Genomic DNA, 27,251 nt, shown 5'->3' on the forward strand with positions numbered 1-27,251 from the left:
TATTCTCCCTTCTGAAATGGCCTGAGAGGCCAATGATGGTGCTGGTCACTACACCACTCTGCCTACCACTGCTATGCAACAACAGTTCTGTCTAGAGATTCTGTTGACTGTTGGGCTGAATATATATTTATTTTAGTGGTAAGCAGAGGCAACATGGGTGAGGTTCAGGGGAATGGCAAAGCAATACAGAAGGGGGTGCAAAAGCAATATGGGTGAGGTGATGGAGGAGACTCAAGAACAATGGGGAGGGAGACCAAGCAACACAGGGGCTTGGGGAAGGCAACACGGTGGGTATGGTTGAGGAGAAGCAATGGTGAGAAGTATACAGGTGAGTGCTGGAGGAAGAGGCCAACACAGAGTGCAGGGGGAGAAACAAGCACAAGAGGGACAGGTTAGAAAACACATGCAATCTAATGAAGTGATTCACACAAAAGAAATAAGTAGTGCTTGAAAAGCAAGCAGTGGAGGCATTGATGTCAGCCAATCAAAGAGATTTTAAAGAGGCAATACATCATAAGAAGGACAAACACAGCCTAGACAAGCTAGGACACAAATAAGAAGCAGGCAAATGAGAGTTACAAGGAAAGCAAACCAATGCTAAGTAATAGGCAGACTCCAAGGGCCAGATGTAGCAACTGTTTTGCATGGCGCAAACTGCGAAATTCACAGTTTGCGCCATGCAAAACGGGCATTGCGATGCACATTCCCATTTTGCAAGTCGGTACCGACTCGCAAAATGGGAATGCGATTCGCACCGCAATGCAGAATTGCTTTGTGACCGCGGTCGCAAAGCAATTCGCAGTTAGCATCCATGTGAAGTGGGTGCTTACTCATTCGCAAAAGGGAAGGGGTGCCCAGGGGACCCCTTCCCCTTTGTGAATGTCGCTAAAAATATTTTTTCAGAGCAGGCAGTGGTCCAATGGACCACTGCCTGCTCTGAAAAAATGAAACCAAATGGTTTCATTTTTTCTTTTGTATTGCAACTCGTTTTCCTTTAAGGAAAACGGGCTGAAATAAAAAAAAAAAAAAACTGCTTTATTAAAAAAGCAGTCACAGACATGGAGGTCTGCTGTCTCAAGCAGGCCACCATCCCTGTGAGTGCAAGGAATCGCAAGGGGGTCGCAAATTGCGACCCACCTCATTAATATTGATGAGGTGGGTCTTTGCGACCCCCTTGCGATTCTCAGATGGTGTCATGGACACCATTCTGCATATGATTTTGCGACTCGCAAATTGCGAGTAGCTCCGACTCGCAAATTCCGAGTCGCAAAATCATATGTACCTTCATCTGGCCCCAAGTCCCTTCATGTCCCTGGTAAGCCACAGTATCCCTTGTGATAGACAATGCCTGCACTGTCTAGTAGGCTCAACCTGAAAATGGAGAACATATTTCTTGGTTGTATAATTTGGCCATTCAGTTTACATCAGGATTTGCAATTTGCTTTAAACATACAGAAATAACAGCTAGGACTGTAAATGATTTGTATTTGTTTTCTTTGAATGGATAGGGTTTTGGGCATGATTTTGCATGCGTTGACTCTGACAGGGGCATATGGGTGATTAAAAGTGTCATGATTGCTTAAAATGTACACTGAGAAATTCCCTACAATAGAACTATAATGGAAGATGGAATCCATGGTCAACAGGACACTAAAATATTAATTCAGATGAATATCTCGCAAAAGTAATTTATCATTCAGAGAAAAAGGGCTCAGATATCCACTTTGACACTGAGAGAGCGTAGCTTATATAATCTATATTAACATGAAATGTGTATGTATTAATGTGTGATGATGCCGCATAGAAACTGTAGTAATAGCAATTTTGCTTAAACGTGCATTTGAATTGTGACCACGATGAGTGGCCACCAATGTATACGCAAACTAATAATGATGACCAAAATGTTTATGTTACGTTTAAATAAGCTTATATTAACATTTGCGTTATTACATTTTTATTGAAAACCTCATAGGCCTTAAGTTTGCATGAGCCGGGGTTTAGCTGCCTGGCTCTCATATTAAATGCATTTTTCTATTTTTCAGTGTGCTGACTCACTGGGGGCCATGACCCCGCTCGTTCTTTTCCTTCGAACTTGGACGATGAATGTAACCATGTAGATTTGTTTCTCACCCGCTCCCATCATCTCGAAAACTAGAATGGTATAAATGAACTGAAACAATGTAGATTAAATGTAATTCAAACCGAAGAAGACGATGAAACTGCTGACCGAAATATGTGCAAAGAATTACAAGGGAATGAAGTCACCGGATGTGCCACCTCTGAAGACGTCAATTATGAAGACCAATCAAAAACCTGTAAATCAATATGGGGTGAAGATTAGGATTACCTAATGTCAAATTTGATAGGTTAAAGATAGTGGGGTATAGAAAATGTCCAATAGAATTTTAGGGGAATGTACTACGAAAAAGGGATAAAAACCCATGTCGCAGAAAGGTCATTGCGGTGGGTTAGGGAATGCTATTGATTTTATCCAGAAACTCTGTCACTCTGTTTGGTGACTTGAGATTTTATTGAAACCATCCTTGCCCTTAGACTGCCCATTTACACTTTTCCTCCTTATGAGGGAAGTGCCCACTTTTGTCCCTTAGCTGAGTTCTGACTGATGGTGATTTGATTGATGTTCTGAAGACGAAGACTGAATCCTGTGTGCTGACCTAAATTTTGGAGGCTAATTATGACAATGCATTTGTAATTTGTCTGTTTGCTTTTCCTTTCTAGGTACCAACTGCTTACTTTTGACATAGTCCTTAGCTAAATGTTTTCCAAATTGGTGTTCTAAATTGTTTTGCATGAAGCCCAACATGCTAATGCTAATCAGTGGTTAGGACAGGTGTTCACCTAAACTGACGCAAATAGACAAACGACCAAGACTATGCTTTGTTGAACTGACGCGTTATTGACACTCTGCTGAACTTGATCTATGTTCACGCCGTGTTATGTTATGATGTTTCTGATTCTCGCATTAATGAAATCTTATCAAAGTTGCCATATTGTGACTATGCTATTATGTTTCTTGGTTTTGAGGTTAACGCATCTACTCTTAGATTGTAACTAATAGGGAATAAAACTCATAAAATTCTACTAAACTGGTGTGGTTATTCATGGCTGAAAGGTCATGGTAGCGTCTTTTGAATTGATTAATGACTTTGACTAAAGTGAAATGCATTGTTGTGATAAATATTGATGCCATTATTGATGTATTGATTGATATATTGATTAGCTATCTCATCCTACGGTGTCTCTCAACTGGGTCAAAAGATTCATTGGCCTAAAACGAGTCCTGATGTGAAATAAACTATCATAAAGGGACGCGTTAGCAACACCATATGCTAATATTTATTTCTGGAGTTTGAAACTTTAGGCACCAGTCATAAAAATGCTAGGAACTTTAGTTGGAACTTCCAGATCTGAAATCATGAAGGTTTCCTCTAACAACGGAATGCATTTCCAAAGAAACTGTTAGAGCTCTGGTTTGCAATGAACAGTTGTATATTAAAACTGACAAACACAGAACATGTACATTTGACTTTAATGGTCCACTTGAGTTGAGTGATTGAGTAACACCCGTTGATCCGGAACTCCAAGATAAAGAAGCTAAAGCACTCTATAACTAAGCGGTTAATGATGCTGATGATAATAGTAGTAGTAGTAGTAGTAGTAGTAATAATAATAATAATAATAATAATAATAATAACAACAACAATTGTTTTTATTATTGTCAAAATTATTATCAATATTATGGACAACACACGTAATAATAATGTATTTTATGATTGTTGTTACTTGTATTATTATTTGTAGTATCTGCAGTAACATTGGTAATAGTAACAGTAGCAGTAATAATCACAGTAGTTACAGTTGTAACATACAAGCTTCATTTATTGATAATTCCCCAAGATATCAAACTGTTTTTTTAATATGTTATACTAATAGAAACAACACTACTAAATGACATGTTGTTGTTCAATTTTAGTGAACTTGGAATTCTTTGTCTGTGTGCTGAACTATCCAACGTACACTAATCCAACGAGGTGAAATAACTATCCGCTTAGAAGTTGGTTTAGCAGAGCTCGGAAAACGCACAGCACAAATGAACTGAGCATTTCTGCTAAACATTGAGCTATAGAAACTAGATGAATGATCCCTTTCTTTCTTTGAACACCGGAAGTGACTAATGACTTGGAATGATTGTATGAAGCAGCACTGTAATCTTGATTCTAGACAGTTAATTGATCACTTACTTTGAACTGAGCCTACTCTAATGTTGCTTTTGTGGACAATTAAATGGAGTTATTGCTGATTGTAAGTCAAGGATAGCTAAAGGCTTGCAAGGTATTTCAGGAAATTCTTAAAGTGCTAAGTGGAGGGAAGAATTTCAAACCATTTGCACCAAAGACGAAAATGCACAAAACAATATGCTCTCGTCAAGCTTTCAATGTGTATAATCTCTGTCCTGTGTGGTATTTAAAATTATGACTATTATCCAGCATGCAGTTTGGAATGTAATGCACATTTTACACCTGGTCTGCCTCTTGTGCCTTTAATCCATCTGTCTTATTTGGTCCACCCAAATATGTGCGCCCCCGACATCAGGTGTAATATTTCTGTCATTGAGAGGGCACAATAATTTAGATTTTCAAACATGTTTACAACTGATTGGCAGACTTATTTCACAATACTGTTGCAAGCATAAATGTATGAATGTATTGCTGTTTATGTAGCGCAAGCATAGTTGCATAACAATGGGCCACTGCTCATCAATGAGGAAGGGGGGACGCAGGGCCTAATTTGTAAGAAATCAAGGCATTTGCCCAAAACTTTAATGAAGAGACCATTACCCAATTCCCCCACTGGTGCCCCGGCTTCCACCACTGACTCTGCCCTCTGCCTGCACGCACAAGCTACATTGCAACCAACTAGCGTGCCTTCCACAAGGGAATTCAAGAGGTAGTCTCCCCAGGAAAATATTGAAAAATGCTGTCCAATAGTACATTTTGCAGCTCAGTTGTCACCTCAGAATGTTAAAAAAGCATTAGTCTCCGCAAGGACACGCTAAAGAGTCTCTCATTGAATATTTGATACAATTTGTGGTCCGGGGGTGGGTATAGGAGATGCGTTGTAAGGACTCACATTACTGGAGTGTGGGTATCCGTGAATACTATCATCGTGGGTGTTTGCGTAAGTGGACCCTGACACTCAGTGCCTGAATTGCTGATGAAATGCGTCTGTCTTGGTTGCTCTAAACCAATTGGTGTGGTAGTATGAGTCACATGGCCTGGTGGTCTCACATCTTAGAGAAGGATGGTGTAACAACTCTGCAGGGCAGATTTCACTCAGAAACAATCTACCCTGATTAACATGAAATGAGATTGGGGTGGCCAGTATACATATGCCATGTACTTTTGATCAATAAAACAGTATGTTGAGACAGCTAAAGGTGCCTCATAGTCAAGAAAAACATTTTAAAAGAACACTGATACCTACTCATAAATATAGCGTTTCCCACAGCAACTGTAAGATATATGTAGAGCTTTTGGCAAAGACTTGGGTTCTCCGAAGACGGAATACTGAATAGGGCGGGTGTCTGGATAAAAAATCAATTCAGGTAAAATAGGTCAGCGTCTGCAGCTGCAAGGTATTGAGTCTGCAAATGACATAGACTCAGTAGTGGCAAGGTACCAAGGGCCAATAACCTAGGGCCAGGCTAGAGATGAAATAGCTCCTACCAAATTGTGCAGGAACACACAGATCACACATCAGGCACCCTAGTATAAAGAGGGCCTGAAATGGAGAGGCGCAGATGTAAAAATAATGGAGAGAGCATGGCGTTGGTCATGTCTACATATCTTTTTTTAGAAAAAATATATAAATCTGCCCTGAACACTTATTATAAACAGCTGAGGCCAGCTTGCAGATTTTCTTTTAATGATTACAATTCATAACTCATGTAGCTCTGCAAAGAGATTTGTAATGCAGTGAAAACATTTACTAATCCTAATGTATAGCAGACATCAATTCCAACTTCACCTGATCTGTGTACTTCCCTGTGCACTTACTTTCAGGACAACGTGCGGAGTATTTATGAGGAATTTGATCAACTGCTGGAGTCTCCGTGTAATAATGAAAGATGCAAAATCCACCGACTCACACATTCAGTAACATGGGAAGCGTTAAACATAACGATTTAAAGAAAGTACAAGAGCTCGTTCTTCAAGTTAAATCAAGGTCACCGAAAGATCCATTTCCAGGTCACAATTTTACCTCTTTGCCTCCGCTCCTGGTGCCCCATTTTACTGAATTATTTATATTTTCTTTAACAACAGCCAAAGTGGCAAAAGGTTGGAAACTTGCTTATGTCTCAAAGATTCTTAAAAAACACATCGGCTGACCTGGCCAGTTTCTCCAGCTATTGGCCAATCTCTCTACTACTGTTCCAGATTAAAATCTTGGAGAAAGCATTTGATAGGCAACTTTGGACATCTTTGTCGGACAATCATACATTGAATCTTGTCTCTAGGGCCGAACATACTACCAAAGTCCTCTTGCAGTTACAGACTTTATCAGGTCCTCCCTATAAGAGGCCAGTATCGGGATTATGATACTTCTTGATTTTTCCACTGCCTTTGATCCAGTATCGCATTCAGTACTTATTGACTGGCACACTTGCATATGAGTGCATAGGCGGGCTTTGGATTGGCCTTGGATTGGCTGAGAGATATCCTGAATGATCATTCCCAGGTAGTCTCTATTCCACCTTATAAATCCATGGTGGCTGATAACATCTGTGGAGTATCTCAGGCAGGATATCCCTGAGCTCTTAGCTCTTTAAAATCTTTGTGGTCCCACCCTTACCCAACCCTACTCTGTGTACAGCAATGGACATTTTACTTTACAATGAAAATACATACATTTACATACAAAAACAAAGGTTAAAATGATGTTGTAGTTAGGAATGGTAAATACATACTCACTTTATCTCAACTATTTGAAAGAAATAGAAGGTCAAAGCGTAAAGGCATACTGTTTGAAATGAAGTGAACCACTGAAAATCACCAGTTCTAGTTATCTCAAGTGACCTGACCTTAGGTTATCTAAGTTATAATTATCTCATTTCACCTAATCTAAGATTTTAATAAAGACAAGGAGAGTAGTAAAATATTTCTCCACCCTCCCAGTAGGCATTTTGGGCTGTCATTGTGGTTTAATTTTGCTTCCTCATAACAACTTTTTAGACCGTTTCTTCCTTAGACTTCCACCTCCTCAAGTTTGTTTTTCTTGCAATTCTTATTAACTCCTATTGGTTTGGAACAGACCTACATCTATAGGTCAGTTCTTATTCTCCAAGCACTTCTTATATTGTGTTACAATATCTGCCTGTCCCTCTTATATTCTCTGTAGTTAGGACTGGTGGGGTACCAAATTCAAGTAATTTGCTTTTGCATAATTATGCTATATGCAGGCACAATTACGTGTAATTAAGTGAACTGTAAATCTGTCACTATGCAATATAATTTAGTACAAAATATACCCGTGTGGAATTTTTAGATGACTGAATAATAGTGCAAAAAATTTAAAACACAGCAGACAACAGCCACTCGTGTTGTGATATCATAAATACACAGACTTTTTTACTGTGAATGGCGTATAGTTAAACAAAAATCGTGAATTTCATTGAACAAATGTAATGTGACATTCACAAAATTACACAAATTAGACCAGCATAATTTTATTTAATGCAGGCCTAGTCAGAACACTGACCTTTGCTCCACTATCTGTCCATTGTATTGCCCAATGACTGATGTCCACTTATAAACCGTGTTTCTATTCTGGTAGGTTATGCAACTTTCCAATTACTTGACGTCTTGATATAAGACAATCCATCTTTTTCTACAATCATAGCTATGCAGCTTTAAAAAACTGTTAATATGACTTGCCAGTACCTGGTCATCATATTCTCCGATATCCTGTCATGTTAACGCATGACCATCCTGCTACAATGCCCAACTGATCTACTCTCCAATGATTACTCTTCATTTTCTCCGGAGCCCAGCCACATTTCTCTTTGAAAGCACTAGCCTTTTACTCTGGATCCAATGGAAGTGCTGCACATATCCATCTCTCACAGACACCACCAATGACCACCTACAATGATAATATGAGTGCCAACAGCAGAAATTGGGAAAAAGGAGATAACAGGGGGTGTGGCCATGACTGCTACCAAGATATTTGCCATCCTGTGAGGCTCCGGAAGTTGCAGCACAAACAACGTGTAAATCGCTGCCATTATCGCCTCATACACATTGTGGACAGCACGCTGAGGCTGTCCGAAGTGGATATATCCCTGGAGTGCAGTTTTGAAGCCCCCAGACCTCTGACTGTGTTGCACTTTGGGTGCCGGGCGGTGGTTGGCCTGGGCCGTCCCGTGGGCCCACAGTGACTGGGGCTGCGGACAGGCTCAGAGCAGTCGATTTGCACCACTGCAGCAGAGTATGGACAGCAAGGTGAGTGCCTTCCTGGGACCCCGACACCTGCAGGGAAGGCCTCCTTGCCTTCGCCCACATTGGCTGTGGGGTTCGGCCTGTTGAGAACATCCTGCTGCCGTTTGTGGGGTGTGATGGGGCCCTGGGCAGCAGTGCCCCAGACTCTAAGAGCACCGCTCTGGCCTGCACTGCCTGGAGCCTTGTCGGCCGGGCCCTCCGCCTAGGGACTAGCGGTGGTCTGTGCGGCCGGTGTGGTGGTGGCTGCGGCGACCTCTGTGGGGGAGCGCACCCCTTGTTGTTGGGCCCCCTATTGCCCTGCTGGGATCATCCAGCCGATAGCATTGATGTACCACCCGATCCCACGAGGTGGCACCCCTTGACCTGAAGAACATTGCACTGACCTGTGCTCCTGTGGCCTCATTGGCCGGGCCCCTTGGGGTGTGGGACTGGGAGGGACTGCTGTGGCAAATGTGGTGGTGGCCGTGGCAGCCCCTGCGGAAGGGCGCACCGCTATTGGAGGGGCACTGGTAACATGTTTGTGGACCCTGGAGGCCCTTTCCTGCCCGGCGCAGGGGCGCATGGTGAGCAGACAGGGCGCACTGCATCCTTTCTTCCCGGCTGGTCCCACGTGTGTTGAGGGGGTGTCATATCAGTGGTCCTGCCCATCAACCCCACCTGGGCGTGCCACCCTATGTCTTCTGCCCTGCCACGCTGCGCCTGCCTTCCTTCAATCTGGTGGCTTCATCGGGGCGCTCTGGACAAGCACTGACGGGAGAGACTGTGGTTCCTTGGCCCCCAGCCACGGTCATCTGAGTGCCTGGGCCATGGGTATTCTGGTGATCCTCTGAGTCTTTTGACGACACTGACCAATTCATGCCATAACCCTGGTGCTGGTTCTCACTTTCTCAGCTTCAACCTCACTGGCCTCGGCCTGCTCACATTTGTACAGAACTTCTGCACTGCCCTTTGGTGGTCGATGCCCAGCCCCTGGCACCATTGGGCAGACTTGCACCTATGGTTGCTGGGACTTGGGACTCTGGTCTACATCCCCTCTATGGGGCTGCACTGCTGGGCGCCAGTGTTGGCAGCATTAGGGTGTCTTTCACTACTGGTCAATCTTACTGATGTGTGGCGCCCCCAAAAGGGCAAAAGGGATCCTAGACAGCACAGGCTCTACTTTGATAAGACCAGATCTGCTGGCGTGGATGGTCCGGACGAGGAGCACCCTGCTGACCAAGACATGCCTATGACCTCATCCCAAGAAATGACCGTCATCATGGTGGAGCTCAAGGTGGGGTTCCGCACAATGGAGGGGAGATTTGACATCATAGTCTGGCTCATCAACAAACTAGGCGAGTGTCTGGATCGCCAGGGGGCTAGACTCAACACTGCAGAGGAGAGGATCTCAGGTCTGGAGAACTGCAGCGCAACCATGCAAAAACAAATGGAGAAGATGGAGTGCACTCTTAAACAAGCCGTGATGAAATGCGAAGACCTGGAGGCTCGCTCCCATAGGCATAATATTTGCATAGCAGGAGTGCCCGAGACCACTAATTTGGGCAGGGCGGATGCCTTTGTCCAGCACCTCCTAATTGACCTTTTTTCGACTATGCTGACGTTTCCTCCACTTTCACCTTTGAACGCACTCATTGGAACTGACACCCCCTGAGGGTGCCCCCCTCACTTGTTTATAGCCCACCTCTCTAATTATAAAGACAGGGACAGGGTTCTCAGCCTGGCATTGGAGAGGGGCTCACTCCAATACCAGGATGCCTCCATTTCAATATATCCTGACTTTACGCCATTGGTTCAGGAGGCTCGTCAGAAGTACTCGGATGTCAAAAACGCTCTAAAAAAGATGGGACTGCGCTACACCATGCTTTACCCTGCCCAGTTTTGGGTGGAATATAAACCCTCGGAGACGGTGGCATTTTGCAAAAAACTGTCAACTCTTCTTCCGCCCGTTCGGCTATGCCTGAGCATGCTGCCTCTGATGCCAGGTGCTGGTCATCCTCATTAAACTCATTGTGAATGAGGTCCTACATCTGTTGCTGTGTGGGGTGCGCTGCCTGTGTGATGACTGCATGGCATCCTTTCTGGAGGCCCCATTGACTTTGAATAATCAGATGTGCCACCCAAAACTTTTGTGCTTGCAGTTGACTTACATCATCATATATGTTTGATCTCATCTTTAGGGCTGCCGCCTGCTGTGTTGACGTTCGCCATGGTTGTAACCATGAGATTGCTGTCTTTTATGTTTTTCTTCTTTGAGATGCGCTGGATGTTGAGTAGTGTGGTGTGGGTGGGTGGTTTGGGAATGTACGTTCTGATCTTTCTGTTGTTGTTATTATGTTCACTTACTACAATATACCACATAGTCCTCCTGCTGCTCTTCATTGCCCATTCTTGTCACACCACTTACTCATCCCATGCACTTTGAATCGCTCTGACCATGTCCTGTGACATTACGTTCATGTCCTGGAATGTACAGGGACTCAACAATCCACATAAGGGGAAACAGATGTTATCTTATTTGATTAGGCAGAATGTGGGGTAGCCTTCCTACAGGAGACACACATGTCCCACCCCACAGCAGTGATCCTGCTTTCCCTAAAACCTGGGTCACACATCACTATGTTTCATGTTACAGTTCATACTCTAGGGGCACCTGCATCCTAAAACATAGGCGTGTACCCTTCATGTTCCAATCATACCACTCCGTCCCTGATATGTCCTCATCCGGGGCATTCTGGCAGATAAATACCTGCTATTATTAAATGTCTATGCCCCTAACATGGACGATCCTGTATTTTTCCAGGGACTGGCTACTCACCTGGAGCGACTGGAAGCGACTCATCTGATAGGAGGGGCCAATTTCAACATGCCACATTGCTCCAGCATAGTGTGTCTCACTTGCGCAACATTGACGAAGCAACGCTCAAGACAGGGCATCCTCAATCACATCTCTGCTCTGTATTGCTAACAGAGTTTTGAGACTTTGCAGATAGAGAGCTGTTGTATCTGAGTAAAAATGCCAAGGCTTGTAGGTACAAGGTGGGGGAACGCCCTGGTCATACCCTCACAAGGTTGCTTCTGCCTAACAGTCTCCACGTTTACATCACTGAGCTGCGAGCAGTGGATGGGGAGTGAATCTTAGGCAGCGAGGGTGTCGTGGCAGAACTTTTACAATTTTACAAAGACCTGTATGCCCCTCGGGTGCCAGATGACATGTCTGCGATTGGTGAATATCACAAAGAAGTAACCTTGGTCTGGCTCTCAGAGGGCCAGAATGAGTTCCTCAAAGAAACAATTACACTTGATAAGGTAATAACAGCTATAGATGCCATTGACAGTTCCAAGGCTCCTGGCCTTGAAGGCCTGACTGGAGCCTTTTATAATTTTTAGAAGGCCTTCAAGTCCCAACTGGTCCCTAAATTATTAACGCTCTATAATGAATATTTGTGCACTGTGGAATTTCCCCCATGCTGCGTGAGGCCATCACCACACTTCTGCTGAAGCCCAGCAAAGATCCTATCCAATGCACCTCCTAGCACCCCCTCTCCTTGTTACCCCTCAATATGAAAAATACTAGCTAAAATACTCGCAATAGTTTTCTGATAATGAGCGGTACCAGACAGAGATGCCCCTTGTCCTCACTTCTGTTCATTCTAGCAATGGACCCTTTGGTTCACTGTTGGACCTGGCCCTTTTACAGGGTCATTCCCCAGACTTTTGCCTCATTATTTTTCTGACCTTTGTTGGCTGACGTTATGACTCTGAGCACTTTTTCACTATTAACCAGTGCTAAAGTGCATGTGCTCTCCCTTGTAAAATTGGTATGATTGGATTATACCTAATTGGTATATTTAATTACCTATAAGTCCCTGGTATCCCTATACCCAGGGCCTGTAAATGAAATGCTACTAGTGGGCCTGCAGCGCTGCTTGCGCCACCCACTGAAGTAGCCTTTCAAACCTATCTCAGCCTGCTAGCACAGGGCCTTTGTGCGCAGTTTTCTGCCACAGGGACCTGGCATCTAAATTTACTTGCCAGGCCCAGAACTGCCCTTTTGCTACATGTAAGTCACCCCTACGGTATGCCCTAGCTAGCGCTATGGGCAGGGTGCCATGTATGCAGAAGGCAGGACATGTGCCAGGTTGCGTGGCCCGTCCTGGCAGTGACAAATAGCCTAACCTGGTGTCTCACTGCTGTGAGTGCTGCTGTCTCATAGGATTACATTAGAAATGCCCTGCCTTATGTGTAAGGGGCATTGTCTGATTTATAAGGGGTAGTGTAGGCATGTTTGTTATGGTTGTACTAGTGATAAGAAATGCTGCTTACTGGTGTAGATGTTTTTTATTACTATTACAGAAATGCCCCTTCTAGAAAGTGAGCATTTCTCTGTGCTTATGACTCTGGTGTTTTTGCAGCTGGACTCCAATCCACTTCTGGGCAGACTGACAGTTGGGGCTTTGTGCATACATTTCAGAGAGCCTGTACACAGGGAGGGTGGAGGTGTCACAGAGGTGCATCTAGATATTGTATAGTCTTCCTGGGCTGAGAGAAGGGAGAGGCGGGCACACCTGCAGTTGTAAAGGCTGTGCCCTGGCATCACACAATAGGGTTGTTTACCCCCCACTGATGTTTGGAGCCTGTGCTGGAGGAGAGAAGAGGCACTCCCAGAACTAGTTGCAACTGGTTGGAACCCCCTCTCCTCCTCATTGTAAGAGACAATGCAAACTTAGTATAAGTACAGGGGAATTTTCCCCACAATTTGGACACTCTTGGAACTCCAGTAACCTACTGGAAACTGGACACAGGACGCTGATGAATGGACTCACCAGGACCCACCTTGGACTGCTGCTGCTGTGCTGAGCTGTGACCTGCCTGGACAGTAGGAGGAACTGCCACCATCTGCACCCCTTGTGCTGGCCTGTAGCTGGGCCCCCCAGCCCTGTGCTTCTTTTTGTTTTCACTTGTCTCCAGGGGCAGGGTGCTGTGGCCCCTGACCCCTGCAACGATCCCCATCACAAGGGGTGCTTCATCTTGGGCTGGGACGCTATAGCGCTGAGTGTAGCGCTTCCTGGACTGCCTTAGCACCAAGTGCAGCACTCTTGTGGGGCCCTTGGCGCTCATAGGTGCCTCTCTGCCAAGGAAATCACTGCCGCAACCCGGGCCAGTAACATTGTCTTAGCGCTTTGAAAAGTGCTTCCTGGCTGCCCGCATCACTGCCGCAGCCCGGGTGCAGAGGAATCACCGCCGCAGCCCGATCGCACGTTTTGTTGTTGGAGCGAATCACGCTCCGCCCAGTGCCCCCAGGGCACCAAATGGAGGAAAAAGAGAAGCGAGCGCCCTCCAACCGTGCCCCCGTGGTCAAGCACGCTTATAGATGCGCCCCCTGGACACCAGCAGTCACCGTCCTCGGTGCCTGCTCCTCAGGGACTAGGAAGAAGCCAGGAGAGCATCTTGCGCACCGTGCCCGTGCCGCTGCCCTCCAGAGCAGGAGGAAAGCCTCATCAGAGGCCCCTGCTCCAGCGTATCTTCATTTTGACAGCCGCCCTGGGACGTGGGTGACTGTCTATCCAACGCAGGGCACGGGGGTGGAAAGGGAGTTCCTTCCCCCCCGGCCACTGCCTTAGGGGCGCAATCATCCTGTAACTTCACTTTGGCAATTGTTTTGCCCCCCCCCCCTTTGGAGGTAGGGCCAGTGGAGGCCCGGGGGTGCTCCCAGTGATCACGGGCCACTGGAGGGGCCCATTAGGAAATCAAGAGAGGATGCCGACCACCCCTCTCCCTGAGGAGCCGCATGTGGCCCCCGTTGAGCGCATAGGAGTGCCGTGGGCCCCCACCACAATCTTCCAGACACTAGGAGTGCTTTACTCTACAAAATAAGGTACTTTTGGGGACACTGGGAGGGTGGTATGCTCCAGGGTTACCTTCCAAAAGATATATATTTTCTTTATGTCTTGCCATATGTGCTTTAATGTTCCTTTTATGGATAAGTATGCTGTACATATGATAAGTACATTTATTTACTGTTATTCCTGACTACTGCTTATGTTGTAGAATCCTGAGTACTTACATGATCCATTGTGCTTATTCTTGCAGAGTATTAGTAACTTGTGTAACGTTCTGACAACTGCTAAGGTAGCAGGGTATTACTAATGTGTAATGTTTGGTCTAATTATGTTTTGAGCAATACAGTTTATTTTTACATAGCTCAGTGTTGTGTTTACTTTGTGGTGTACATTTTGCGTCACATGGGTTGCATGTGTTGTGCAAATGCTTTACACATTGCCTCCGGGTTAGGCCTGACTGCTCGTGCCAAGCTACCAAGGGGGTGAGCAGGGGTTATCTTGGACTTGTAGCTACCTTGTCCTTACTAGAGTGGGTGGGTTGTGCCTGGCTTAGGTGCATACCCTAGCCAACCAGAAACCCCAAGACTTCCATTTCCATAGGGGTCTCCAACTTGCACATGGCCCCCTCCTTCTCTTTTTATACGGAGATGACATCCTACTCTTTATCCGCCATCCCACAAACAATCTTGCCCCACTTATGGAGGAGATTGCTCGCTATGACAACCTTTCGGGACTACAGATTAACTGGTCCAAGTCTGAACTCTTTCCCTTGGCAGATGCCACACAACCGGTGCCAGCGAAATTCCCATACCGGTGGGGTCCAGAAGATACCAAATATTTAGACATCCACTTACATAGAGACAAAGACCAAATACTACAACTTAATTATGGTCTGGCTAATGGCCCGACTGGAGATGCAGGTGTCACGATTAATAAAACCTCCTCTATCCGTGGCGGGACGGGTGGCTATTATAAAAATGGTAGTCCTTCCGCATTTTCTTTGTCTTTTTTTGAATATCCCTGTTCCCTTAATGCTTGGCTTCTTCCATACATTGCGTGGTCATCTTCTGTGCTTGACATGGGCTGTAGGTAGGCCGCTGGTTCGTTGGGACACCCTGGTGTTTCCGCTGGACTGTGGGGGGTTTGGAGTCCCAGATTTCCACCTGTACTATGTGGTAGCTCAGTGTCAATACTCCTTCCATTGGTACCACCCGGATGCTCGTGTCACATATCTGAGAGGGATCAGTTGGATGGGCTCTCCCATTCTGAAATCCTTCCAAAGGGTATCCCTTTAGACCCTAGCAACATGCAAATGGTCTCCACGACGTGCTGGGCATTGAGCCAGCTGCAAAGAATGCTGGGTGGTGGACCACTCTAGTCTTCTGCTTTTCCCTTTCATAATAATCCCTGGCTCCCTCTCATGTGTGCGGTACTGGTGCAGCATACACTCCATCACTATATACTCTCCACATTGGGCGATCTCTTCCCAGATGGCCAAGTTTTCCATTATCCTGAAGGGTAGCAGGCACAAAGTGTCACCCATATGGACCTTTTCATATTTAAGAAATTACATAATACACTTTATTCCCTGCTATCCCCATACCCTTTGGCCCAGGAGGAATTCCCCCCGCTGACGCATGTATTTGCTGACGTGAAGGGGCATCGATTAGTTTCCAGACTGTACCAATACTGCCTCACTATGAGACCCGACACCAGGACACAGGTGAGGGAAGCATGGGTGGTGGAGCTGAGTTACCCCATTACTGATAACATTTGGACCTACTGCTGTTCACAAATACAAGGCATTTCAATCAATTACCGGCATAAACTGTTGCATTTTAAATTTCTCCATTGTTGCCACTTATTCCCGAAGGCTAATGCGAGGATTGACCCTAACAGGAAAAATCATTGTCCCAAGTGCAATCTATCAAGTGCTGGCTTCACACACTCATCCTAGACATGCCTGTTGATTTCTGTCTATTGGAAAGCCGTTTACACACATGTCTCTTCCATACTGCATATAAACCTGCATCCCAACTCCCTCCACACACTCTTGGGGTACACTCTGCCAATGCGCTGACTTGTATCTATGGCTTTCCCGTTGGCTAAGCGGGAAGGCGTGCTACACTGGGGGGCGTAGGGCACCAACACCGCTGACTACCTTAAATGCATGATTTTTTGTGATAAAGTCAAAGAAGATTACGCACTCCTCCAACCCTTCACAAACTGACCTATTGAAATATGGCAACCCTTCCGGGATTATCTTTCCACTCATGACCAAGATTCTTCAGATCAGAGTGTGGTCTGCATTCCTCCCTACATTACCAAATTCATGGCAGATTGCACTTTTATTCCAACTATGGACATGGACATATATTGTTTACCTTTGTTTTCAGTTTGACATTGTGATGTTGAGAAGTGGCGGTTCTGGGAACCTAATGTGCAGCGGAGAATTGACTTACTCAAACTGATGATTGTTTATCATCTAAAAATTAATTTAAAAAAAAATAAAAAAGGAGATAACAGAGCGACTGGATATCATCATTATGGTTTTAACTGTACCTCTATGTAACCTACTCTCTCTATTCTGCTATAAAGCTGATATTCCTGAAACTCAAACATAGGAGGCAGGGCTTTGCTCTTGTAACACTCTGGAGCATTACTATCATGATGGCAAGAGTATAGCGTCATGGCTGTCCCATTCGGGGCCTTCAAGAGATCTAGAGGGCCAGGGAATCTTGTCACAGTGAGGGAGACCTCTATCTCCATGCTCACCTGAATGTCCTCCTACATTTTGTTTTCTCAGGTACCACAGAGCAGGGCTGTGCAACCAACGCCATCTAAACTGAGGTCCCAATGCCATACAAGCACAAGGAATTCAACGTCTCTTTGAGCAGTTTTCAGGTGTATTTTATGGCATAACCCTCATGCTCTGCCCACTTCGTGGATGACTGGAGCTGACTGGATATTAGCAATACTTGGTGGAAACAGGCATCAGCTGCCAGGTCTTCCAGGTGGCCCTTTGAAGGCAGGCAGAACGGGAAGGTGAGGACGGGGTCCAGCTAGTAGGAGAGAACTAGCCAAGGGAGGCGGAGAGTGGGAAAGCACTCCAGATGTAAAGGCAAGACACAGGACATACCAGTGAGAAACTGGCACCATGACGAACATCAGCATCAACAGATGAAATAGAAAGAGGACTATTATTGGGCAACAGTGGCGATTTTTGAATTCTCTCCCCTAACTTGGAATTAAATCTGTGCCAGGAATTTCTCCTCTTATTGTGACGGTGAGTGTCTAACAGTGTGATCTCACAGATAGCAACACAAAAAGATGATGGACAGAATGCCGAACATTGTCAAACATTCACCCCCAGTCACAGATCAGGGTTAAATCCATCATTTTGTTGCTTACCTCACCATCCCAGTTTGGACCCTGCCATATGCAAATCCGTCTTGATCCTGCTCCCCATGGGACAAGTCCAGCCTGAACTGCCAGGCCAGCTTCGCCCTGGACCGCAAACAAGCATCCTGGTATCACCTCCCATCAGCCAGGCTAGCTTGAATCCAGTGGCACAGTGAGCACTGGACCCACGTCTGGGCATATCCTTCTCACTTAGGGCAACTGTAGTAACACAAAAAGATGTTGGACGAAAAGGTGAACATTGTCAAACATTCACCCAAGTCACAGATCTGGGTTAAATCCATTGTTTTTTTGCTCACCATACCACCCCAGTTTGGACCCTGTCATATACAAATCAGTCTTATACCTGCTTCCAGTAGGAACAGTCCAGCCTGAACTGCCACACCACATCCCCCCCGGACCAGCAACAAGCATCCTGGACCAGTTTTGGGGTATCACCCCTCATCAGCCAGGCTAGCTTGAATCCAGTTGTACAGTGAGCATGAGACCCACGTCTGGGCATACCCTTTCCATACTTGGGGCAACTATTGCAACACAAAAAGATGATGGACAGAATGCTGGACATTGTTAAACATTCACCCCCAGTCACAGATCTAGGTTAAATCCATTGTTTGTTTGCTCACCACAACACCCCAGTTTGGACCCTGCCATATGCAAATCAGACTTGGCGAGGCCGGTGTCCAGCTGGTTGGAGAGAACGAGCAGAGGGAGGTGGAGAGTGAGAAAGCAGGGTTGTATGGGCCTAAAGCAGGACACAGGACGTACCAGTGAGAAACCACCACCATGACAAACACTGGCATCAATAGGGGAAACAGAAATTTATTGGGTAACAGTGGCCATTTTTTAATTCTCTCCCCTCACCTGGAATCAAATCTGTGCTAAGAATTTCTCCTTTTATTTTGATGTGAGTGTCTAAGGGAGTGACAGTGATCTCACAGAGGCACATATTTCTCACTACCAACAACAAAATAGTTTTCCCATCTGATAATTTCTGTTGAACCACCAACTGATTCTTTACAATAATTACCAGGTTGTCAAAGCTTCTACAACTACTCCATGATGTCAACAACACAGATCCTAAGCACCGTATCCGAGGAGGTATAGTAAGATGGAGGCATCAGAAAGCAAGCTGAATTGCAAGGATGACATTGACAAATATGAGGTGAAACCCACTGTGATCCTCCCTAAGGGTAATAATGCTTCAACCTGAGACTGCACATTCATGCCAGTTAACTCTGAGATGGGATCACAGTTAAAAGCTGAACTGTAAATGATTTGAATGTCGGGGTCTCCCACCCTTTTTCTCTTTCATTGTATCCAAACATCCACCCTTGCCACTCCTTCCCAGAAATCAGTTTGACAACTGCACTTCTCACGAGTGACAGTCTCCAAGTCATTTTCACAAACCAAGACAATGATGGAGACACCACATGGCATACCAGCTACACTTGACACCTTAATCAAGGAACTGGCTGACTTGAATGTGTCCATAGGAGCAGTAGACACAGCGGTCACTACAACAGCAGCTGTAGGACAATCCTTGAGAACAACCATCACTGCCTTCAACAACTGGCTAGACACAGCAGAAAAAATATAATTACACACCTGGAATCATGTATGGAATCTTTACCAGAATGGGGCTCAATCATTTGGAAACTCTACCATAAACCCATTGATTTGGAAAATCAAAGCAGGAGAGATAATGTGAGAATCTCCAGGATCCCGGCCCAGCAAGGTAAAGATGACATGCTGTCTATTCTGAAAATTGTTTTACCTACACCAATGAATATCAAGTGTGAACTGACATTGGAATTTCAGGGTGCACAGTCTTCAGGGCCAGAAAATTGAATGTTCCAACACAAACCGTAGTATGCTCCTTAAGGCACTAACAAGCAAGCACACCAGGCAATTTCAGTGGTGAAAAAACACGTCCTTCTTCGCCTACCAAAACAGCAAATAGATCTACTACAGACCTCTACAAAGAAACTAATCACACATGGAAAAGATTCCTGGTGCTCAGATTACAACTACAAAAATTGAGTATTAGGTACAGACTTCTAGTGCTAAGCACAATGCTGATTACTATAATCTACTGAATATGAGGAGCCCGAGGATTTGCAGAGGTCTTTGGATCCCTTGGGGATGAATGAGATGGATATAGAGACTGGTGCAGGGACAGGTGGTATCGTGAGACAACCAAGGCAGTCCAAGAAGAGTGAGAAAGACTTGCACGTATCATTAACGTTTGGAAAGGTGATGGCAAATACAGAGCTAGGAGGCACTCACTAACAAAGGACAAATCCCAATCCCTGTTGATAGACTGTGGGCCTGATTTAGAACTTGGCAGACAGGTTACTCCGTCACAATGGTGACGGATATTCCATCACCGAAATCCAAATCCCATAGAATATAATGAGAATTAGATTTCGGTCGGCGGGATTTCTGTCACCGTTGTGACAGAGTAAGCCATCTGCTAAGTTCTAAATCAGGCCCTAAATATTCTGATAAAATGGTGAATGGATCATGGATTTGCACATTGGTTAATATCCCAAGTGGTCTGATGATGCCTCAGTAAAGAAGTGGAGAATAGCTATGTTAATTAACTATTCATGTCTGTTACGGAGTATTAGCAAGGAGAAAAAGCATATGTACAATTCACTAATTCAATTATAGAAATGTCATGCCTAAAATAAGTATAGTTTATTTAATTTTCAGCATCCACTTGCTTAGCTAAATCTGGGGTGGGCAGAGAGGGAGAGGGGAGAGGTGAGAGGGTAACCGGGTATGGGGCCAAACCCAGTACATTTAGCAGAGCTCCTTTTCCACCATATACCCCAAAATGTGGTATAGAGGCACTAATGATAAACAGTTTTGTTAGAATTTAAGAGTGGTACACCAGACACCCGCAAAGCCACCACAATTACCTTCCTACAGGTTAGTGCAGCAACAGGACTGAGCCTAGGACAGTTCACCTAGTTCAAGAACTTGCTTTAGAATCTCAATGTAACCCCAAGAGAAAGCCTATACCAGCTTTTATTCAAGTCCCCTCTTTATGACCACATGTATTATGTGGTCCAAGTACACATCCCTTATTGACTATTGTTGGAAATGACCCATTTTTCAGGGTCATCCCTAAACGTTTTGCCTCCTTCCACCTTTTTTTACCTGACCAGTTTTTGTTGGCTTTAGGACTCTGGGCACTTTACCACTGCTGACCAGTGCTAAAGTGCATATGCCATCTGTGTAAATTGGATTGTTGATTGGTTTACCATGATTGTCATATTTGATTTACTAGTAAGTCCCTAGTAATGTGCACGAGAGGTGCCCAGGGCCTGTAAATCAAATGCTACTAGTGGGCCTGCAGCACTCATTGTGTCATCCACGTGAGTAGCCCTGCGAAAATGTCTCAGACCTGCCAGTTCAGTGTCTGTGCCTGCAGTTTTAAACTGGCAATTCAGCCTGGCAAGTGTACCCACTTGCCAGCCCCAAACCCTCCCTTTTACTACATGTAAGACACCCGTAAGGTAGGCCCTAGGTAGCCACATGGGCATGGTGCATTGTATATTAAAGGTGAGACATGTACTACATGTCCTAACAGTGAAATACTGCCAAGTTCCGTTTTCACTGATGCAAGTCCTATCTCTCTCATAAGTTAACGTGGGGGCTGCCTTTAAATAACTTTAAAGTGTAGATTCCCTTTGAGAGCAGGCAGAAATTTGGAGTTTGGGGTCTCTGAACTCACAATTTAAAAATACATCTTTTATTAAAGTTGGATTTTAGATTGTTAGTTTGAAAATGCCACTTTTAGAAAATAGGCATTTTCTTGCTAAAACCATTCTGTGACTCTGCCTGTTTGTGGATTCCCTGTCTAGGTCAGTTTGACAGTTGGGCTGATTGTGCATTTTCTCTAGACAGTGACACAAAGGGTGCTGGCATGTAGCCTGCATATCCTGATGAGCCATCTGGGCTAGAGTGGAGGGAGGAGTGGTCACCTACACTTGAAATTGTTGTGCCTGCCCTCAAACAATGCAGTCTCCGACATCCTGGAGTGTGTCTGGGGCCAGGCCTGGGCAAGGCAGGATCTTGTCAACAACAGAGACTTTCCTTTCAAGTTTGCCTACTTCAAAGGCAGAACTGGGCATAAGTAGTGGACCCAAAACCCCGGACGTTTAGAATCTTTTTGAAATCAAGAAGAACCTCTGCCCAGGAGAAGAGCTGAATAGCTGGAGGAGGAGTACTGTCTGGCTTGCAGTTGCTGCCTCTGCCCGACAAGAGTGCAAAGGGTGAACTTTGCTGTGTGTCCTGCTTTAGAAAATTCTCCAAGGGCTTGGAGTAGAGCTTGCTTCCTGTTGGAAGTCTCAGGGACACCATAGTCTTCAGTTTCCTCGACCTGCAGCACTGGGAACTGGGTGTTTTGAGCTGTTCAAGAGGAGAAACCACTGCGATGCTGCCAATGACGCCGCTGGCCTGCACCGTGACCTCCTGATGGAGCCGCACTGCCCGCTTCACACCGCCATCATTGGACGACTTCACCGAGCCACTGCTCGCACCGCAACCTGTGGGCCCCACACTCTGGCATTGCCTGCTCACACCGCAGCCTGGGAATCCCTGACGACAGCGCTCCTGCTGACACCACTCGTGAGGAGCATGAAGCACCGTCCTTCACCGCAGCCCTGGCCCACCGACACCAGCACCATCGACTCCAGTGTCGGCATGAGGCATCCTAGCCTGCACCCTGTCCTGTGGACACTGCTTGTGAGGGTCACAAAGCACTGTCCCGTCCCGCACCACCGGCTTGGGCAGACCGACAACAGCGCTTCCGGAATGACTAAGCCTCTGCCTGCACCTTGACCTGGTGATACTGCACCTCACACCGCCCTGCTTCACACCGCAGCCCTGGTCTTACTGACGCCGCTGGATGCCGTCACCGAGCCGCTGCCTGCACCGTGACCAGTGGACACCGCACGTCACATTGTCCCGCTTCCCACCGCAGCCCGACGCCATCAACGCCAGTGCTCCTGACTTCATCAGCCCGGAGTTCAATCCGCAACGTGTGTGATTCAAGGGCCCGATGATGCCCGCCCCGACTCTGGAACCGACACGGAGTCGCCAGCGACGCCGCTCTCCAGAGCTCACTGCGAGGATCACAACGCCCTGCAAATCCAAAGGTACTTTTTGCGGGTCTTCCAGACACCGTAGCTGGCCTTCGACACCGCGGTCAGCCTGAACTGTTGGTTCTGTTGATCATGACGCCATGATAGTCCCAGGTGGAGCTATCGACCTCAAGGAACTGTATTTTTGAGTAAATCTTGCAGAAGTTATATTTGTATTACTATATGTTGGATTTTTAGGGTATTTGGTATTGTTTTATATAGATAAATATTTACTATTTTTCTAAAACTGGTGTCGTGGCCTTTTGTAGTGTTCTCACTGTGTTACTGTGTGTTATGTGCAAATGCTTTACACATTGCTTCTGAGATAAGCCTGACTGCTCGTGCCAAGCTACCATGAAGGTGAGCAGGGGTTATTTCAGCGGGTTTCTTCCTTTGACTAGAGTTAGGGTCCCTGCTTTGACAGGGTGCAAACCGACTGCCAACTAGAGACCCCATTTCTAACAAATATACTCACTAAAGATGGCCACCAAACCACTATGCATAGTATCTCTTAATGTCAATGGTCAAATACATTTGATATAAAGGCAACGCATTTTGATGTTCTTATAACCTAAACAGCCAGATTTGGCTCTGATGTCAGATACAAAAATAACCCCTACAGAGTCCGTGGAATTGAAGCGCAATTTGGTGGGCAAAGTGAAATCCTTGTAGAATTGCTCAACTGCTGCTAGTACAAACAACTGCTTTAAAGCATTGGAAACAGGGAAGTGGCCCTGTTGATTCTAACATCCCTGACACTACATATTGTACGTACATGGAAAGATGACATAAGTAGATACGTAGTCACCCAATTTAAAATCCAAAATGTTACAGTTATTGTTGGGTTGATATATGCGCCCATAGGGGTTAAAATAGACATCTTAATTGATCTTTTCAGACTTCTTGCATTATCATAATGGGAGACTGGAACAGCATGCAAAACCTGGTGCTTACTGCTTGAGTAGATCCTAAGCAGACACATAGGAAGATATGCATGACATTATGATGGACAGAGTCTCTCTGAGATTCCTGCACACAGAGGAAAGAGACTGTGGGGAAGATTTATGAAAAGTGGTGCTGCACTTAGAGCAGCACCAGGGCAATAGCGTAATTTCTTTTTATGCTATTGATGTACTCTGCAGGAGAATTTTGGCGCTACTCCTGCAGAGCACATAGGGGCTCGTTATTATAAATAATGGTATGTCCCCTTTTAATGCTTACTCTTAGCAGGTGTTAAATGTGCCGAAAAAAATGGCGCAAGGAAATCTCCTAGATTTCCTTGCGCCATTTTTATGCCCCTCCCCCCAAACAGGGGAATGCTCAACCTGCATACATTATGCCTGGCTCAGGCACAATGTGGCACAAGGGTTTTAAATGAATGCAGTGTGCCACTTTGTAAAAATGGTGTGGGGAAAATGCCACATTAGCGTCGCCTTAGCGTAAAAACAATGACAATATGGCAGCGCAATGGTTGCGCTAGGGGCTCTTAAATATGCCCGTATACTTTTACATCTGGAATACATGGCTCACACTCTAAGCTTGACTTTTTTATACAATCCACGACACTTACTAGATGACATGTAGCTACAAATATTACACGTACCAGTGTTTAAGAACATGACATGGTAAGACGTAGCTTTGGCCTGGGAATACTGACCGCTCCCCAGAACACTTGCTGGATGAATGCTGCCAAATATAGAGAACTGGCAGACAAATAGAAACTATGTACCTTTCTAAAGATCTACTTTGACCTCGAAGATGGTTCACTTAACTTAGTACAAACTCTACAGGCCCCTGATAAATTATATGTTGTGGTGTGATGATGGGAGAGTCTGTGATTGTTAAATGCAAACTCATAGTGTAAAGGTAACAACTTGAAAGGGAAGTTCATCACTAAACTACACAATATAATAATCGCCCTATGCCAGAATCCTTCAAGGGACTGGTTCAATACAAACATAAACCTAATGGACTACACACCTCACAGGCAGAATTCATGCTTTTCTATGTCAAGCATCAACACTATGAAAGAGGAGAGAACACGGGTCCCCTTCTGGCCGCACAAATAAGGCAACAGGAAGCTACTAGAACAATTTAAGCACTCACAAATGACAATGGCCAATTACTCATAAGTCCTATGGATATTACAGGGAAATTTGCATCATCTTACAAGACACTCTCTATTACTCTAACTCACAACATCTAACACCTGTGATAGGCACTTTTCTGCAAACCCTATCCATCTCTAGACTCCAAGATGAACTCATTAGGGGACGAAGAAGAAATTAACAAAGGTGATTGATAGCATGGCTACTAGTAAAGCAGAAGGGGACAATGGGCTACCTATAGAAATGTTAAGAATAATAAAGAGTTAATGAGTCCACTATTATAGAGACAATATAAGGAATAACAGAAAGGGGCCCCTACGAAACGAGTTCAATAGGGGCCAAGAAAGCTCTTTACCTAAAGAGGACAGACACCTATTAAAAAATACACCAACTACAGACCTATATCTTTATTGAATGTTGATATGAAGATTTATACAGGGGCGGCTCCTCCATTAGGGTGGAGGAGGGTCACCCCCTCCCCCTGCCAGCAGCGGCAGCTGCAAAACCTTCAAAAGAAAAGGATAATAAACTTTGTTTTCTTTTAAAGGGGGCGGGGCCACTGGGGTAAAGAGCAGTGAGGGGGAGTGCTCAGTACCCCCCTCAGAACGCATGTGTGTTTGGCTGGTCGTTTCTGCCTGGGAGCACCCTGGCTGTGCGCTCCCAGCCAATCCTTGAAGCTGCTCTGAGCAGCTTCAGGATTGGCCGCAGGGCAGGCTGGGGAGCCTGTGCCTGCAGCAGGGACGAGGGATAGAGGAGTGGTGCACAGCAGAGGAGGTAAGTGTTTTTCTCTTTCTTTAATTTTTATTTACACCCCCCCCCCCTTTCGTTGTCGTGAGCTGTGACTTTTTACCACGACTAATACACCCTGAGTAAGTTGGTTTTGCCCCGGCAGATCTTTAACCAATCACCTCAGAACACTTGACATGTCCTCTGGCAAACCAGAAATGACAAAGCTGAACAACTGGTATTCTCAGCCCATGATGAAAAACTAATTGAATAGGTGGAATGGCCATATATTTTTGTCACAATCTGGAAAATGGGGCTTGACGTCAAATGTATTAGGAAAGTTTATACTATCCCCAAAGTGAAAATGTTTTTTAAACTTTCATTAGTTATCTAAGGAACCTTTATCTGTGTCAAAAATATGTGCATATTATCGATTGGCAATATACATGCGGTTCATCCTGTTTTAGATACATATTTAGCAAGATACAAATATAGAACATTCATGCCCTAACATATTTAGTATAATAATACATTGTACTATGAGGTGTTTGCAATACTCTATTATCTAGCGTATGGGGGTCCCACAACAAATCATTGTGTTGCCTGTGTTAATAAATAGTAGTGCAGGGGTCCCAGAAGACTTTAAGATGGGATTTGGGATGTATACCTTCAGCATATGATTTCAGCTGGTCTCTGCAGTATGTCATGTCTTGTATCTAGTCCCGTTGCTTCGGAGCGACTTTGCTCATCTATAACTTTGCCACTCATCACTTAGACTGTAGTAGAGCCATGCTAACAAATAATCTGAACCTCTTTGACACTTCTGTAGTAGTTCAAGGCAGAGCCATCATTAGATCTAACTCAAGAGGATAACCAGCATAGGGCCCGATTTAGAGTTTGGCGGACGTGTTACTCTGTCACAAAAAAGATGGATATCCCCTCCACCGTATTACAATTCCCATAGGATATAATATGATCGTAACATGGCAGACGGGATATCCGTCACGTTTGTGACAGAGTAACCCATCCACCAAACTCTAAATCAGGCCCATATTCTGATGTAACATAAACACATTGACACAATAGTTGTCTACCCTGGGGCAGGGCCATGCCATGTGCAGGAAGGTGGCATTTATCAAACTGCATCTTCTTCATGCAATATCAGTGTCTCAGCTAAGTTTAGCTATGCAGTCTAGTGAGTACTAATAGCGGTACAGGAATTTAAACTGGGTTAGTTTATGTCCATGGTTAAATTGTATTCATTGGAATTAAGCGTAGCAATATGCCCCGGTTTTCTCAGGTATCGAAATGTTCAGATCTCTCTATTATCTACTTCTAACCCCATCCTGCTGCGGGTAATTCAAACATGTCTTCCACATAAAAGACAGAAATGGCCAGAATTTGCTCGTTGGATTTAGTTAAACATGAACATTTCTTGTGGGGTCTTGGAAAGCTCAGGAAAGCAGCTTCGGCTGCTAAACAAGC

General features: G+C 45.1%; 1 protein-coding gene across 4 annotated transcripts in view; it reads right to left on the bottom strand.

The window, feature by feature from the left end:
- The window catches only part of GRM5 (glutamate metabotropic receptor 5), a 1,150,672-nt gene that overhangs the window by 272,075 nt on the left and 851,346 nt on the right, over positions 1-27,251 (bottom strand). The window lies entirely within an intron of this gene.

This window comes from Pleurodeles waltl, chromosome 8 (assembly GCF_031143425.1).
Source record: "Pleurodeles waltl isolate 20211129_DDA chromosome 8, aPleWal1.hap1.20221129, whole genome shotgun sequence".
NCBI classification, from domain to species: domain Eukaryota; kingdom Metazoa; phylum Chordata; class Amphibia; order Caudata; family Salamandridae; genus Pleurodeles; species Pleurodeles waltl.